Here is a 16588-nt window from a genome sequence, read left to right as displayed (position 1 = left end):
ATGTCCATTGCCTTTTTCTCCAATTACTTTTTTTTGGTTAAAACCAATGTGATAAAAATTGGTTATTTAAGGCTATATATTGGAATGATAACAATGATAAATCAAGTTTATTTATTATCCATCACATATCCATTATATCATTAGATAGTCTCAACAACCTCATGAGGTATAGAACATCAAATTTTAGAGCTGTAAGAGATTTCAAATAGCATTCTAGTAAAAAAAAATAGGTAGAATAATCATCATTATATGCATTTATCCATGTGCATTTTATGCTTTCTTCTCTTACTCAGATAGGCATGATCTGGGTGTCCATACTCATCACCTCATATCTGAAGTATTGCAATAATCTTTTGTTTGTCCTCTTTGCTTCAGCCAATTCAATCTCTTTCATCCTCTACTACCAAAGTGACTTTTCTAAAGCACAGTTCTGACCATGTCACAACTTCACTCAATAAACTTCAGTACCTTGCTATTGCCTCCAACACCAAATATAACTCCTTTGTTTGTCATTTAAAGTTCTTGATAACCTAGCCACCTTCCTATCTTTCCAGTTTTATACTTTACTCCCCTCTATGTATTTTATGGTCCAGTTTCATATATCTACTCGCTTCTCCTTCATATTACACTTCATTTCCCAATGCCATTCCTTTTCACTGGCTGTCCTTACTACTCAGAATGTTCTTCCTCTTTACTTCCACTCCTTGGTTTCCATGGTCTCCTTTAAAACTCAGTTCAAAGCCTTATTCAAGGAACTTTGAATCATCTCTTACTGCTACTGTCTCCCCTCTAAGATTACCTTCAATTTATACTGTATGTAATTTATATGCACAGTTGCTTGCATGTTGTTTCCCCTGTTATAGTGTGACCTTATTGAAAGATGAGATTTTTTTTGGTTTGCTTTTATTTCTGTTTCTCTCCACTGCTTATCCCAGTGTCTGGCATATAAGAAGTGCTTAGTAAATCCTCGCTCATTAACTGATCGTGCTTCTCTCTCTCTCTTGAATTACTTGCATTATCTATCTTCCCATTGCTTGCTCCAAGTCTCTCTCTAAAGTGAAAGTGAAAACTGTCAAAGCTATGACACTATCACTGTTAGGACAGTACTGTTTCCAGATCTTGTGATAATTATCAACCCTTCCAAACAATTAAAAATGTGGATGGTCACAAATCAGAAATTCACACTACTAGGCTTTGAAACTTCTTAAGAAAGGAAATCCAAATAGATTTCAAAAATACATTCTAAATAAATTTGATAAATTTTCCAACTATCTTCATCTCTGTCACTGATAAAATAAAACAAAGCAAAGCAAAGCCTAAATAAAAATATAATGCATTATTGGGCCAAGGACTGAAGTGTTCCATTAAATGCTACCTTCAAACATTCAACACATTTGAAATTTACCCAATTATATTAGCCTTAAGTGTTTCATATTTTCATTAGATTAACAAAAGAGAATTAAAAGCTCTGCTGAAATTCCTGGACATTGTGTCTTTGGCTTTCCCCTGATCAACCAGTAAATTATTTCAGTCTTTCAAGGATCTAGGATTTCACTGGTGTTATTATTCCCTCCAGTGATACAAATGATAACTCTTCTATAGCTTAGTAGATGGTCTTTGAGAACATCTGTGGCCTCAGAACTCATTATCCTGCAGACAATTTAGTGATAAGATTCTCCCAACTTAGCTTGGATGGTTCTAGGAAAACAGGTATATAGCCAATCATCAGAAATGTTCATTTCTAGCTTGGTAATATGGCTAGAGCTTCTGCCTTGGTGTGGTAGACTTCTGAAGTTTCTTGAAGCCAAGATCACTTCTGTGCCATGATGAGACATCGAAAAAGCACTTTAGTGATAATCCACTAACAATTTCAAAAAATTGTAAGGTTAATCTGAAGACCCATTTCGATAAAAGATAAATTTCAATTTTTTTTCAAATGCTCTTAAGTTATTTATTTATTTAATAAAACCATCTATAATTTGATAAGAAATTGCCATGAAGTTAATTCTACCCATCTCTCTTATTGTGGAAATCATGAAAATATTTGTTAGATTCTGATTCTGTAGAATTTCTCCTGTTTTCCATTATTTTTGTTAGATCAGGGCCACAAAATGATATTGACTTTTTTTTTGTCCCAGTGAAAGGAGGGAAGGAAGGAAGAATGGAAGGAAGGAAAGAAGGAATTGTGCATGTATTTAGTGCTATCTGTCAGGCACTGTGCAGAGTTTTGCAGGTGGTTTTGTCCTGGTTAAAATCGTACTGGGTAACACCCTCTGCCCCACTCCCCACCCCAAGAATATAAGGTAAGTTGGATATATGTTATGTAGATCTTTAAACACCAAACAAAGGCATTTATGCTTGATCCTAGAGGCAATAGAGAGCCACTGAATTTTGTTGTTATTTAGGGGAGTTGCATTATCAGACCAGCATGTTAGGAAAATTACTTTAGCAGGTGAAACAAGGGTGGGTTAAAGAATGGAGAGAACCAGATCCACTAGATGAATTTTATTCATATTTTATAAGAAGGTTATTGTAATAGTGGTTGCCAGAAGTAACAAAATCCTTAATAGAGTTGTTGTTGAGTGAGTAGAGAAAAGGGAAAATTCATAGAGACAAGGATGTAGAAATAAGATTTAGCCATTGAATATGTGAGTTGAGGGAGAACAAGGAATCAAGAGTTACATAGGTAATCAGAAGAATGATGCTAAATAGGGAAATCTGTAAGAAAAATGGGTTTTGGGAAAAATATCAAGTTGCAGATTTTTATAGGATATCTGGTTCAAAATATCAAATAGGCAATGATATGTGGCTGAAGCAAAGGAAAACACAATTTAGGTATTTAATAAATGATTTCAACAATGCCTAGAGTGCATGCCTTATAGAAATGTTGTAAGGATCAAATGAAATCATATGTACTTTTTTATTTTAATAAACCTAGAGAGATATCAACTCATATGTGTTTATATAGCTTGGGCAAACTTCTCTCTCATCTTTAGTTGTTACATGTAGAAAACAAAGGGATTTTAAAAATAAAAGAAAATATAAGAGCATAGAATTAATGTCCTTATGTTTTCTTTTGGTTTCCCATCATAAACTTTGACTTTAATTCTGTTATATTCACACTCAACTCATATTGGACATTTCTAATAGGGGTCTTTTCTTGGTACAAATGGATATCTATTCTTTTTTTTTTTTGGGAGGCAGTGGGGTTAAGTGACTTGCCCAGGGTCACACAGCTAGTAAGTGTTACGTATCTGAGGCCATATTTGAACTCAGGTCCTCCTGACTCCAGAGCTGGTGCTCTATCCACTGTTCCACCTAGCCGCCCCAATATCTATTCTTAATGGCTAATTTTTGAGTGTTATAGTTAATCAATATTGCTCTAAATTGTCCCCTTTACTATGATCCCTAGCGGGACAAAAGCCTAATGAGCTGTGTATGTATGCATCAGGGCTGGTTAACTCGGTCAATGACCTGAAAATGGGAAGAGAAAGGAAGGAGTAGGGAATAAACATTTATATGGTATATACCATGTTCTAGGAACTATATTAAGTTTTTTTTATAAATAATATCTGATTTGATCCTCACAACAAGGTAGGGGGTTCTTATTATCCCCATATGACAGTTGAGGAAACTTAGGCCATCTGACGTTAAGTGACTTGCCCAGGGTCACATAACTAAGTAAGTATTTCAGGTTGAATTTAAACTCAGGTCTTCTAACTCCAGGCCCAACACTCTAAACACTATATTACCATCTGCCTCACTGGTACTTCAGGTAATGAATCCCCTCAAAAAAGGTTTTAGTCAGAGGCATGACTGCAAGGTACAGGCTCTAAGGGACTTAGTCTAGAAAAATGACCATCTAATGCATGTAACATAGAGACTTTAATTTGTTATCCTATTATCAACTAAAAAACCATGGACATAATGTCTTAAGATTTGGTTTTGAAATCTGACTCCTATATTTACCACAGTGTATGGCCAGAGCAATCACTTCACCTTTCTGAGACTCAGTTTCCTGTTCTGTAGAATTATAATACTATATAACTGCTTATCTCATCAGAACATTGTGAGGAATAACCCAAAAACTTTATTTTTAATAAAAAAATTAGCTTCCATTATGTGCCGGTCGCGCCGTGCACTCTCCTCCTAACAGGAGCAGGCTGCCAAGGTCATACTTACCAGTCTTCGGAGCCCACCCAGATAAACACAGAGACGAACTGATCAGGAGGTGCAAACACTCGAACTTTATTCAGAGGCCATCACAGCAAGGCCAAGCAGGAAAGCAAGAGCAAGAGAGAGCGAGCTCTGACCCCTACCGCCCCTATATACCTTCCTAGCCCCTCCTCCTCAGCCCGCCTACCAGTGAATGATTGTAGGATCAGATACCGGAAGGGGATGTCTGGGGTTAGCACTGCACCAAGGGAGAGGACGTGACAAGGGAAGTTAGGCCCAGATACTGGAAGGAGATGTCTGGGGTTAGCGCTGCACCTAGGGAGAGGACTAGACAAAGGGATCTTGTTCTCTGCCATCCCACTCCCACGTGGCACAGCCCCTGCCTCAGGAGTACATGTTCCGGCTACTTCCCCGTATCCTGTTCCTACCCCAGTTCACCACAACTCCACATGGCACAGCCCCCTGCCTCGGGAGCGTGAGCTCCGGTTACTTCCTAATATCTTGTCCCTGCCCCATCTTGCCACAACCCTCACGTGGCACCTAGCCAACATCAGACAATCCCTCACATCATTATATCTGAATTCAATGCTGATGTGGGTGTTCCAATATTCTGATAAATTTTATAAAGACATAACAAATAACAATCTCTACTTTCTTGTTATTTTGAGAATGGAATCTGTTTCATTTTTGTCTTTTTTATCTCTAGCACAGTGATTGGCACAAAGTAGGAACTTAATAAATGCATATTGATTGCTTCAAAATAAAGAACTAGAAGGTAACTAAGGTCATTTGGTCCAACTTCTTCATTTTACAAGTGAGGCAAATTAGGTCTAGCAAGGATAATACTGACTTGTCCAAAGTTGTAAAGCTAGTCATCATAAAATTGGGAGTTAAACCTACATCCTCAAAATCTAGAGCAAGGATTTTTTTAATCCCATTTTTCCCCCCTTGCCACGTCATACTGCCTCAAATCTTAGGTTTCTTCATGTACCCTTTAAAATCAAAAGATAGATCTGCAGTGGCCCAAGTAACACAGAGAAAGATGGTTAGGAAGACTTTGATTATGTCAGAATAGAACAACAGAAAGGTGAGAGAAGAAAGTGAAAGGAGAAATTAATGCACTACTATTGAGGTTACTTATACCTGAAAGGCAGTTCAGTATATACTCAAACAATTGCTAGATTTAAAGCTAGACAATTCAAATTTAAATTTAAATTGCTATTTATAATAAGTAGAAGTGTTGGAGAAATTGATTGCTTTCTCTGAGCCTCTGTTTCTCCATATGTAAAATAGAGGAGTAAAAGTAGTGTATCTCCCAAATCCAGGAATCTATGGTCCTGTGATCATGTTTCTTTTTCTTCCTTTTATATACTTTCATTCCAACTCCATCAGCTCCATTTCCCTCTTATCCTCAGTATATACATCCCAGATTTGTTCTTGATTTCTGAATTACAAACAATTGCCTTTAGAAATATATATGAAATGTTCATTTATCCCCACAGAGGAAAATAACTAAAGTTTGGACATCCTTCTTGACACCTGCATACAAACAATCTCTGCATAATTATAAAAGAAACAATGTGAGAGATCCCTCAGTGAGGCTGCCTAGCACATTAGATGAAGCACAGTCAACTTCCCTTTTCCAAGTTATCTATAAACAAGTATTACAGAGTTTCTGAAGGACAGGTTTTCTCTTGAGAGTTCTAAAGAAAACCCAAAACAAACAGAGCGTGAGTGCCGGACATGATCGAAAGCATTAAGGTCAGAGATGTTGATTCTGTGGTTTTGTGTCATGTATATTTTGTGGTTTAGTAATTTCCAGTTATGTCTAACTTTTTGTGAACCCTTTTTAGAGTTTTCTTTGCAAAGATACTTGCATGGTTCACCATTTCCTTCTCCAGCTCATTTTATAGATGAAGAAATTGAACCAAACAAGGTTAAGTGACTTCCCCAGGTCATACAGCCAGTAAGTATATGAAACCAGACTTGAATTCAGTTCTTCCTGACTCTAGAATCAAATGCGCCATCTCGCTGCCTTATCATGTATATAAAACAAAATAAAACAACAAAAACATTAGTGAGAAGTGCAGCCAAGGCAATGCCATAGCCACACTATTTACTTTGCCCCTTACTGGAATCTTTTCTTCTACTCAGGTGCTACCTGGAGCCACAGTGCTTTTCCTAGTGGGCTTTATAATACATGTCTGATGAATCTAATTTAATTAAATTGAAAATATGATTTTAGCAATGACAGCAACCTACAACTTTTCTTGTTTACGTCCTCTAATCACTTCCCTTGCTTTCTTTTGTTACTCAAGCTTTTCCCAAAACTATTATTTCTAGTTTGATAAATTATGGAACAAAGTTGATTAATAACAAAATAAAAATTAAACCAATAGAAAATGGAAATATTTTAATAAGTTGAAATATTCATATTTACAATGATTCAAATCTGTATTCTTTGATTACCCTATTTATGATAGCTTGTGGTAATTGAATGTTTTCTTTGGAACAATATACGTTTGATTGGTCTTTCAATTCATTCTTAAACAACAACTTCTTTTATGATTTTATAGAATGATAAACCACTTGTTATGAAATTAAATAGTTTATAAAATGAATTGTTCTAATAGGCTTTTGGGAGGAAATGGCTATTATTTTAATTTATGATATTTTAGGTACAGCAAGTTCCTTTTACAAAAAGAATCATGACCTTTACAATAACCTGAAGAGATTCTCATTTAATTGTTGTTAAACACAGAATAAAAATTAGAAGGGATATAAATGTTTCTACCTAAAGCATGAATCCTGTCTATGATATTATCATCCTCTTCCTCATCATCATTGCTTATATTTATATATTTTACAGTTTGCAAAATCATTTATATATGTTATCTCAGTTGATTCTTATAAAATACTATGAGATAGGTCCTATTATTACTCCCATTTTACAGAGGAAAAACCAGAGGCTGATAAAAGTTTTCATTTAGTCAGAATAATGAAACTTAGTAAGTGTAACAGGCATCTTGATACTCAGTTCTTCCTGACTCCAAGACCAATAACCAATTCATAGGGTCATTTATCTAATATCCCTCACAAGTGTGATTTCCACTATTACTGGAAGACCTCAGCAGATAATAATGGTGCCATATCTCCCTAGAAGCAATGACAGTTACCTCCAAAATTTCAGATTATAAGAATATTATAGTAAGAATTAGTTAACAGCACAAGATGGTGTGGAGGGTAGGGTGGTTGGAGCCTTTGTGTACTGATGCTATATTAGATGGACTTAAAAATAGCTACAATTTGAAACATAAGAATTATAGTTTAATTTTCATCCCACAGATGTAAGCATCATGCTTACAGACATCAGAAATTGCTATGTGTGAAGTAGATGAAATATCTGTTTGTTTTGAGTTCTATTTTTGTAATGCCTTAAACAGATTTTCTATGGGATCAAAAGTTTTAGAAAATAACCCTCTAATTTTTTATCATAATAGTATAAAGGAGGAATCATGCAATGTCATATCCATGATGTCCTTAGAGATCTCATTTCATATATGAATGAATGAATGCATTTATTGAGTGCTAACTACAACAGAGATATCACTATGCTAAAATCTGGGGATACAAATCCAAAAGACTAACAGTCTTTTCTTAAAAGACTTAAAGAGCTTACATTCTCATGAAGGATGATAATACATATAGGCATGGAATGGTGTTTTTAAGCAGGGAAGCTAGAGGTATTTTTTATGAAGCCATGGGTCAATTTTCTGACATTAGCTTTCCAAAAGCAATTGTGGTATTGATGTGATTATTGTTTCTCACGAAAAATAAAAAGACTGGAGTGGGGAAAGTCATTTGATTGATAACCTTTTATGAAGTTCCTACTATGTACCAAACTGTGCTAAGTACCAAGGCTGAAAAAAGAGGTAAAATGCACTCCCTACCCTCAAGGGACTCAAAATCTAATGTAAGAGGAAATATAACTAAGGTGGATGGTGAGAAGGTAGCCAGGGTAGATGGCTGGTTGAGATGTTAAATTTGATCTGATCTGAGGCTACATATGCTTAGTAGGTTATATAAGTAATTTATGTAAGTTTGCACACAAATAGAAGATATGAGAAATATGTATGATATAAATCCATATTAAGCATATGCATCTGTGTGCATGCATATCTATATATATATATATTGCTTATGTGTACATATATAATACACACATGCATATATAAAATTATTTTAAAATATTTTTATGAAGAAAACCAATAGTATTTTCAGTTATTTAAAAATGTATCTGTGATTTTTCCTTTTTAGTGTTAAATACCCTGAAATATTTTCTTAGGAGGTTTCCATAGGGCCAAGAAGCCTACAGAACCCTTAAGCACAGACACACATCTTGTTACTTTATACATGCATAGACATAGACACAGACCAATGAAGAACCATCTTAAAGAAATCAAATCACAAATGACCCAAAGAACAATGGAAAGAACTACCTCAACCACAATCTTCTCTCAGTACCAGGAAAAGATTACTCAGTACCCTGAGCTTGGGAATGGTAGCAACCCACCCCATCTGTTTCCATATACATCCCCAAATACACCATCTAGGGGAGCATATTTTGTGAAGATATTACCTGGCTGGTGATACATCCCTTGCCTCTCCAGCAGACATAGCTACTGAAGACTCAGCGAAGAAGGGTGTCTCCACCAAAGACTTTGGCACTATTAAAGGGTTCAATAAAAGAAACAGATATGCATTTATCAATAAAAATTCCGTTAAAATAGATGTATTACTATTTTGCCACTGAACCCTTAGAACTATAGGACCTTTCCATTTGACTCATAGCTATAGTTATGTGTGTTGATATTGATTTAAACATCTACATATACAGATATAGATATTATCTCCCCCATTAGAATCTGAACTCTTTGAGAGTATGAACTATATTGTTTTTCTACTTCTATTCCCAATGTGTAGCATAGCACTTTGCACAATAATAAACACTTAATTTTTAAAAAATCATTCAATAATTTATTCATAAAGCATATTATTCTTGTGAGAAATGGTGTAAAATTCTTCATGAAGGAACTGTCTGGCTACAAAAAGATCAGTTATGTAATAGATTCAAGAACTAATAGAGATATTATATGTTGCAGTATTCATTTCCATAAAACATTGAATGAATCTAAGGTAGTCTGTCAATGTTTAGGTCACCAATAATGGGGAACTCATTACCACTAAAGGCCATCAACAAAATTAGGACAATATATTGTAGAGAGCTTTAAAAGACAGAAGAAAGAATTTGAGTTTTATTCATTAGGCAATAGGAAGCCACTGAATGTCTTTGAATGGAAGACAAGTATTTTTACCACTTTACCAAAGCTTCCTTCTCTTTCCTTCACCCCTCCTCCTTGTGGGGTTAGGAAGATTGAAGTAAATAATGAAGCATTAACTTTCATAATATCAAAAGAAAGATTATTTAGGTCTCAAAGTGAAACTCAAGACTGTCAGGCTCCATTTCAGACTGTATTCCTGGACTACTTCTCATATTAACAGTGTTGTTTGACTTTGTAGTCTTTCTTTCTGATTGGCTGGTATCTCCCAGAACCTCAAATTTAAGGATGAGACCTAAGTCAAAATTGTCATCATTCCTACCCAGACTCTACTACTGATTCATCTCCATACGATTCCACCTTCCCCCTTATCTTCTCTCCTCTCACCCTATTTTCAGCTCCTTTTTATGTTTCTTCTTCCTTTCCCACTATACAACTGTCTTTTTGTCAGCCAGATAACCTCTAGATTATCAGTTCTAAAGAAATTAGGATATTCTATACTTTTCAGCAATTCAGTATCTCTATAAGCTTTTTGAGTGCAGGAACTATCTTTCTTTATGCTTCTATTTGCATTCCTAGTGCATAGCTCAGTTCCTGGCATGCAATAAAAGTCCGATAAATGCTTGTTGACAGACTGACATCCTATGTTTTTCTTAAATAAGGAATCTTTAATCATTATTTACAATTTTCCCTTCCAGTTAAAAGGAATAAAAATAAAGAGACTATTGCTAAACTTACAATATTCCGTTTACCCATGAGTCATAGATTCAAGATTTAGAAGCAGTCTTGGAGGTTACCTATTTTACATCAATCATTTCAGTTTACAAATGAAAAAATTGAGGAACAGAGAAGGGAAATGTCTTGTCTAAAGTCATACTGGTAGTAATGACTTCCAATGTAGTGAAAGTTTATATAACACTGCAAGTACTTAGCAACTTAAGGGGGAAAAAAAACATTTCTGCTAGTATAGAGGAGCATTTCATGCCTGCAGTTTCAAATTAGACCTCTTCATAGCAATTACCCATGTCATAGACTTGTGATCTATTACTTTGATGCTCCAAAACTTGAATGGATCTGGAATTATATTGATATGAGCATTCACTCAATGGTAAAGATAACTCATCCATGTTTTCTTTTCCTATGAAATCCATGTCTCTGGCCTGCTATAAACTGTCTACTGAGGACTTATGCAATGTGCTAAGGATCCTTCCTCTGAGATCTCTTAGTGTTCCATGGGTACCAATGGAGCATATAGGCTAAACATGTTATTCCACATCCCCACACTTACTACATAACATAGAGGAAAGAACCCTAAATTTAAAATCAGAGAACTTGACTTTGAATCCTGCCTCTTTTTGATACATGCATAACCTTGAACAAATCATCTAACATCTTTGGGCTTTAGTGAACTTCTCTACAAAATGATACTGTTGTACTACATGACTTCTAAAATCTTTCCAAGCTTTAAATCTAAGAGTCAGTAATCAATCCACCTCATCTTCTGATCAAATATCACTTTTATAGTATATTTACCTTGTTTTGGGTAGATGAGTTTTCACTGCTGATATGTGGCAGCCTATTCATTCCTGGCTTACATTTGCCTTTTGATATTTGGGTGATCTCTATAACATCATAGATTCGCATATTCTATACATTTATAAATTCTATAAATATACAAACATATATACACATGTAAATATAAGCATACATATGTATATATGTGTATGTGTATAAATATACATATATGTATGTTTAAATGCATATATATGTGAATCTATCTACATATACATACACATATGTGTATGTATATGTGTGTATTATGTATATGAAATAAAATATTGAAAAGTGCTATAATTTGTTTATTCTGATTAATGAGGCAGCTTGAGTGAGAGTCAAGGATCTTAGAGGGTTCAGGGAGCGAGATGACTTCAGTGGAGAACAACTTTCCTTTCAAAATTGGGCAGGTTCTTTTTGACTTATAGAAATGGAAGCTGGATCTATAATTTCGCTGATAGAATGAATTCTTAGATGTGGAAATTCCCTCTACCAATTTAGATTGTGCTTTTACTATAATTTATAGTCTTAAAGAGGTTACCTGAAGACAGACAAGTTAAATGACTTACCTGGGTTCAGCCAGATATTAGATATCAGAGGTGTGACTTTAACTTAGTTCTTCCTGGTTCCAAGCACAGCTTTTGATCTGGTACTACACAGCTCAGTCTAATTTATAATATAAGCTAATACCTAAACTAAATCCAGAATTGGCACCTATTATTGAATCACAGAGCTCAGATTTGGAGAGTATATTTTGCCATCCAGACCTTATAGGATAACTGGTAAATGGGTTTATAGAATATTGATTTTAAAGCTACACTACATATGTAGCTATAGTATGATAGTAGATGACCTTGGACAGGGCTTATAGTACTTTCTGGACATACACATACAAAAGCATACATACACACACACACACACATACACACACACACACATATATATATATGCATAAGTGTATATATGCACATTTATTCATACATATTTGTATATTTGTGTATATATAAATAAATATGTATTTGTGACCTTGAAGTCTATAACATTTTATATATATATATATATATATATATATATATATATATATATATATATTAGGTTAGATAATGCATAAGTACATAATCTGTAGAAACATTGTGTGTCTGAATTCATTGCATCACTGATTTGGCTGAGTCATATGGGAGTATAGTGAATCCAGCCAGTATTACAGTATCACAGTGTTGATAGAGGAGGAGAAGAAAGAAAAGTCAGAATCTACCCCTGTTATAAAACTGAATGCTCTATGGAAAGAGCATGGATATAATTATCCACGCCCATATCCCAAAAAGGAACCCAAGGATCCATTCCATCTTTTCCTAAACAAACAGATAGATAACCCAGGCTTGATGAAGTGTTAGAGTATCCTGGTCTACTTTTCTAACTAGTCTTTTGCTCATTGCTTCCTTATAGAAAATGGCATAACTAAAGAGTATGAGAAAGAGTGTAATCCCTCCTAAAAACATGATAATTCCTATTCTTTTCTTAGAAGTAGATCAATATCAAATAAGAATTTCAATTGTGAATATGTTGAGGTTTTTTTTTTTAGAAATAAATTGACTGATGGTACCTTTTAATTGTCTATATAAATGATTATGGCATAATTATTCAATTTATCAAGCATTTATTAAGAATCTACTGTGTGCAAGGCAGTGTGCTCAAGACCACCTACAGAGTAACATGATAGTACTCATCTGCGACTCCATAAAGCCAGGCTAAGAGAAAATCTCTTCTGCAGACAATTAGCAGTTATAGAAAATTGGAAAGAGAATATCAAGATTGAGGGAGAGGAGTAGAATAGTATCAGTCAAGCAAAAGCCAGCCACTTTTTAACCTTCATGAATTTGCTTTTAGGACTCTGATAGCAAAATATTGCTACCTCCCTGTGGAGAAATCCAACAGACCTTCTTCCATTACTAAAAGGGCAGAGATATGGATCAATATGTGCATTGATTTCAGTGAGAGAGACAATGATGAAGACCTGAAGAAGATAAACTCAACTCCCACGTGGGAAATGACTAGTGCAATTGGTGAGGCAAAGTAAAGTTCATCTACCCCACTCCTCCGCCCACTCACTCATCAACTTCATATACTTTATCAAAACATTGCAAACCTAGAAGGACCTCCTAGGGCTTTACTTTACTGGTAATGCTCGTGAAAAGCAAGTTCACCTCCAAGCCATAATCAGGTAATTGAGAAGTAAGACATTGGTGAAGGTGTTTATTTCACAGTTAAATTAAATGAAATAGGTCCATCATCAAATAATATTGGTAGCTAGCTTTATAGTGGTTTAACATTTGCAAAGTTCTTTATAAATATTATCTCATTCTATCCTCTCACAACAAGCCTAGGAGGTAGATGTTAATATTATTATTCCCATTTTACAGGTAAGAAATCTGGAGTAAATTGAGTTTCAGTGACTTGCTCAGAATCACACAACAAATCAGTTTCGAACTGACTCCAGGTACAACACTATCTGCTCTGCCACCTAACTACCAAGATTATGGTGACTACTTTATATACAGAGTTTGAGCTCTTTGTTATTAAAATTAATAGTTATAGAGTTAGAATGGATTTTATGGTTTATTTAGGCCAATTTTCTCATTTTATAAATGTGGAAACTGATTTCCTGGATAAGTGACTTGCCTATTTAGATACAGATTTTGATATTAATATTTATATCAATATTGGCATCCATATCTATGCATTGCCTATATAGATATTGATACAAATATCTACATTAATGATACCTAAATACACACATGTAATCCATATATATTTAGATATATAAATGTATATATAGTTATCTATCTGCAATACATAAACACACATGTGGAACCTATAAACATGCATGTGAGTATATGTATACATGTGTATACATATGCACACATGCTTAGGTGTGTGTATAAATAGATGGGACCTTGTAACTTATCTAATATGTGTTCGGATGTATGTATATGTATGTATGTGTTTGCCCCTTCTAGCCCTAAATATACAGTTCTATTATTTTAATATTTAGAAGCTCAAACTCTGTAGGTAAAGCAAGTCACCTTAATATGAGTATCTAGGTGGCACAGTTGATAGAATGCTGTATTTGAGGTTAGGAAGACCTCAGGTCAAATCTAGTTCCAGAAAATTATTAGCTATATGTTTCTAAGCTGTTATAGATATAGGTATCTATATCAATATCTACTTTAGTTTAACGCCCTAATTTTATAAATGATAAAAATAAGGACCAGGAAAGTTAGTTGACTTGCCAAGATCATACAGGCATTAAATTTTTTGAGTCGTCTGACTCCAGGACTAGAGTTCTTGTCCCTGTATCTCATGCCCTGATATGTATGTACACAGACACACACAGAGGACACTTCAATTTCTATCTTAACCCTATCCATCCCTCAGATTTTCTCATCAGATAGACACACTTTTACCCTCAAACACACATATCATGGAACTGTATGCTGCCTGAATGACTTTTTATTCCCTGCCCTACCCAGCTCTGAGCATGGCTTTTCCATAATCAGTCAGTCTTCAGATGGCCATCTCTAACCTGCCTGGCAACCAAACATTATCAGTGCTATGGTATTTCATAGTTCCAGCAGCTCTACTCATGGTCCCAATCTATCATATTGTTCCCTGCTGCATGACTGCACTGCCTTGCCATTCTTGAGAATTCCAGCCTCAGCACCTGCCAACTATTATAGTTTTAATCAATTTCATTGACTTTTTATTTATTTTTTATTTGTTTGTTCTTTTCCAGCTGGAGTTATCAGTTCTGCATCTTTAAAGATACTAGTTCCCCTTCTGATATATTTCTCCAAAGGGAAACTTCTCTAGCCTAAAACATCTCTGTTCTGCTTCTGACTAATGCTTTCTCGATGTTAAGATTATGTTGTCAGATAGTCAACTGGCCTATCCGAATGTCTCAATAGTCCAATGGGAGGAAAATGCAGTTCCAAAAGGGAAGTTATGGTGCCTGTCAAACCCTTAAAAGCAGTGCTCTATACAAAGTCAACCTCCCTGGGACGTGAGGAAGCCATATTTTCCCCCATTCTCTGAAATTCCATGACTGAGTTTATTTTCTCCACTGGTTTTAACTGTCACTGCCCCTTATTCTGTCTTGAATTTATTTTACCCATGCATGTCAAAGTAGGAGTTGCAGACAAATCTTTATCCATGTGAAAAAAATAGGGGTGGAATTTCTATTGTTCTCCATAATGGTCCCTTTCTTTAACATATTTTCACCGTCTTTAATTCAGCTCAGAATTGTTGATCAGAGCTATTGCAACAGCCTCCTAATTAGTCTCCCTGCCATGTTTTCCCCTTTCTAACCCATTATCCATATAGCTGTCAATTCAATAAAATTTAAGATCTTTAAAAAAATAATCCATATCACTCACCTTCTTAAGAACTCCACTAGCTTCCCATTGTCTCTAGGACTGAATTTCAAATCCTCGGCTTCCCATTTAAAACTCTTCACAATATGGCTCCAGACTACTTTACCAGATTTATTGTATAACATCTTTCTTCACACACACTACAGTCTAGTCAAACTGACAAACTTGCTGTTGACCACACCCCACATCCTAGCTAATAACTATGTCTCTGTATGGATTGTCTCCTGTTTCTAGCCAGCTCTTATTCATGCCTGTCTTGTAAACTCCCTAGTTTACTTCAAGGCTCAGCTCAAGTCATCTGGGAGGAAGCCTTTCCTGACCTCCTCCACAACATACCCCTCTCCCCAATTGCTAGTACCCTTATTTTATTTTTGGCAAGCACACTTTTTCTTTCTCTTATGAAAAGTAAACCCCTTCTGGGCAAATAATATTTAATTTTTGTATTTTATGCCTAGTATCTAGCATAGTACTTGGCACATTAGAGATGATTAATAAATGCTTATTGGTTGATATGCCCAGATAATCCACAATCTTATCCTATCCCATGAAATTTCTTTTTCTCTCTTGTCTGGACTTAGAATCTTGTCACTATATTCTTCCCCTACTTGTGCGTTCCTTCTCCATTACTTACTGTACGTGCAAAATCAGTTTGGGGAGGGGGGAGTAGTACATATTGCCTGAGGTTACCTTCATCTATTCTGTATATATCTTGTACGCACATAACTATTTACATGTTTTCTCCCAATTAGAATGTAAACTTCTTTAGAGCAGATGCTATGTTTAGCCTTTCTTTGTATCAATAGAAAAAAGTTTTTATAAATGCTTACTAACTGACTCTTTGTAAGATAAATATTGCATACTTTGCTTGTTTGAAAGATTGGTTCACAAGCTTCCCATTAGCTGGAAATTTGAAACATAGTCCTGGTTTGCATAAAAATCCTTGTAACAATTTTATCAAGAAATTGTGTCATGTAATTTTTGGATTTATACTGACACACACTCTCTCTCTCTCACACACACACACACACACACACACACACAAACACACACACACACACACACACACACACACACACACACACACACACA

This window comes from Vombatus ursinus, unplaced genomic scaffold, assembly GCF_900497805.2.
Source record: "Vombatus ursinus unplaced genomic scaffold, bare-nosed wombat genome assembly UNPS02014770.1, whole genome shotgun sequence".
Taxonomy (NCBI): domain Eukaryota; kingdom Metazoa; phylum Chordata; class Mammalia; order Diprotodontia; family Vombatidae; genus Vombatus; species Vombatus ursinus.
The sequence above is the reverse complement of the archived record's forward strand: the minus strand, read 5'-3'. Positions refer to the sequence as shown.